Source organism: Xenopus laevis, chromosome 2L (genome assembly GCF_017654675.1).
Source record: "Xenopus laevis strain J_2021 chromosome 2L, Xenopus_laevis_v10.1, whole genome shotgun sequence".
NCBI lineage: Eukaryota > Metazoa > Chordata > Amphibia > Anura > Pipidae > Xenopus > Xenopus laevis.
The window spans coordinates 38,687,709-38,690,617 of record NC_054373.1 but is presented as its reverse complement, the minus strand read 5'-3'; the positions used below and the strand labels follow the sequence as shown (position 1 = coordinate 38,690,617).

General features: G+C 36.9%; 1 protein-coding gene across 2 annotated transcripts in view; it reads right to left on the bottom strand.

Moving 5' to 3' along the window:
• The window catches only part of dhrsx.L (dehydrogenase/reductase (SDR family) X-linked L homeolog), a 207,637-nt gene that overhangs the window by 178,061 nt on the left and 26,667 nt on the right, over positions 1 to 2,909 (bottom strand). The window lies entirely within an intron of this gene.

The following is a 2,909-nucleotide window of genomic DNA, read 5'->3' as shown; positions in this document are numbered from 1 at the left end:
CTAATATTTGTGACAAAGGAAATAGCAAAGTAAAAAATATAATTAGCAAATTACAAAGAACCAATGAACCCTTCATGTTAACACTGGCAATTTGACACTGAAAGACGCCAGTCTATGAAAACATTCCATTGGCAGCGTATCTATATTTCATTTGAAAAATCACAGGTATGGGATCCGTTATTCGGAAACCAGAAAGCTCTGAATTATAGTCTCTATTTTATCCAAATAATCCAAATTTTTAGAAAATGATTTCCTTTCTCTCTGTAATATTAAAACAGTACCTTGTACTTGATCCCAACTACGATATAACAAAACCTTATTGCAAGCAAAATCAGCCTATTGGGTCTATTTAATGTTTACATGATTTTCTAGTAGACTTAAGGTATGAACATCCAAATAACAAAAATAATTATTATGCAGAAACCCCCAGGTCCCGAGCATTCTGGATAACAGGTCCCATACCTGTACTTGAGATCCACACTTATTTACAAGCTAGCACAGTTTTATAGCAACCATGACCTAAGCTATTGAAATTTGAGCGATTGTGAGTTGTGAGTACATTCGAGATTTTAAAAAGCACATAATTCGACCTTTGATAAATAACCTCTAAATCTACTAAAAAAATAATTTAAACATTAAATAAACCCAATAGGATTGTTTTGCCTCCAATAAGGATTAATTATATCTTAGTTTGGATCAAGTTAAAGCTACCTGTAAAATTCTTTCTTTAAATTGATACAGTATTATTTCTATTAATTTAATTACTATGTATATCTATTTAAAGGGGACCCATCACCCAAAAAAAATATTCCAAATCCTATTTTATCAAGTTAGTCAAGCAAAATTAACTTTAATTACACTGTATAAATGATTTGAATCATGTTTTCATCAGTCTGGGAATTCATAATTATAGCAAGCAGGCAGGAGCCATTTTGTGGACACTGTTATTAAGACAAGCCTTCCATCATCTCAGAATCTTGTTTGTGCAGCAGAATGGGGGACCTGATGTTCATCAATTAAATGGTTAAGAGAACTGGGGGAATGTGGTGAGAGTAGTGACATCTAGGAAGTGCTGAATGGAAGGTTAAAGTAATTGCTTGCCCTGCCTCTATGCCTAATAGAGGAGGAGCAGACAATATTTGATTGACAGCTGAGATTTTTAAATGAGCTTACAACAGCTATGAATCCTTTAATGAAAAAAAGAATTTGGATTTCATATTCAATTTTAAAAGGACTTTTATTATACAGCTTTTTATGTCTGGGTGACAGTTCTGCTTTGAATTCCAAGCTGTCTGGGAGAAACATTTCTTCATTTGTCCTAAATGTACTTTAGTTTCTTATGCCTTTATTCTGATGATTTCCACCTCAGGTTGGGTGATTCTTTTATATTCTGCTCCATATAGCAGTAATAAGTTTCTGATCGCTGAGTTTCTGAGTAAAGCAACTAACCCACTAATATGTAATGTATAAGAGCAATGATTTAGGGGCAGATTTATTAAGGGCTGAATAGTAAAATCGAATTAGAATTTTGAAAAAAAAATGTTGGTGCCACCTAAAACCTGCTGAGTTAATTTACAAGTCAATGGCAGAGGTCCGTTGAACCATTTGAATATGTTAATTGTTAAAAATTCAATTCGAATTCGATACAAATTTTTGGGTCGAGACTATTCAGTCGAATATTAGACATTTGATTTTTTTCTTAAATAGACTCCTATTCGAGTTGTGAGTTTATTTTGTAAAAAAAAATTGACTGACAATGCACAGAACAGTATTCAAGCAATATGCTTCTTTGAATGAAAATAAAGATTGTGTGTGTGTATATATATATTTATAGATAGATAGATAGATAGATAGAGATATATTTCTAGATATTCTACTGATGAAGAATGACACTCATCTCATCACCACAATTTTCCGGAAAGAAACTGACAGGAATACACTTCTGCATCACACTTCCTGCCACCCACCGCATCTGCTTAAGAATATACCCTATTCACAAATGATCCGTACAGTGAGGAATAATACAGAGCCACAGCTCCTTCAACAACAATTAAATGACCCCAAAGACCGTTATCAACAGCGTGGCTATCCGCATCATGAACTTTTAGATTGCTACCAGCGAGCCACCAGCTACACACAGAACCATTTATTATCCTCCACTCGCACAGACAAAACAACAAACATGGAGGAGAAACTTACGTTTCTCACTACATACTTTCCAAGCACCAAATCGTTCACCAGAGCTGTACACAACCATTTGTCACTAGTACAAAAAGATAAAACGCTGCCTCCATGCTTCAAATTACTTCCAAGCATCACCTATAAACGAGGACGGAACCTGAGAGATCAACTGGTCGTCACTGATCCGACACACTGCTATCAAACGCTGACCACCTCCACCTGGCTTCCCAGTGTAAACCCTGGCTGTTACCGCTGCACAGACTGCACCACCTGTAGACAACTTCTTTCCGGTCCTACCTTCACACATCCTCACTCTGGACAACCTATTCCTATCAAGCACAGAGTCACCTGTACCTCTAAATTCATTATCTACATCATCAAGTGTCCCTGTGGCCTGGTTTATGTGGGCAAAACTATAACTACCTTCAGGGACAGGATGGCCAACCACAGGTCTGCCATATGCTCCGCACTCGGTAGAGGAACTGGTGACACACCTGTCGCCCAGCACTTTGAAGAAAAAAGACACACGTTAGCCTCTATGAGGAGCATGATAATTGACTTTGTACCCACACCTATCCGGGGAGGTGATCGTGAACGCCTATTACTCCAGACCGAGCTGAAATGGATACACAGATTGGACACTATTAGCCCTTGAGGCTTAAACTAATTGATTTCCTATGCCCCCTTTTTCTGATATGCTTAGTTTGATAGATGTGATATAATCTCAT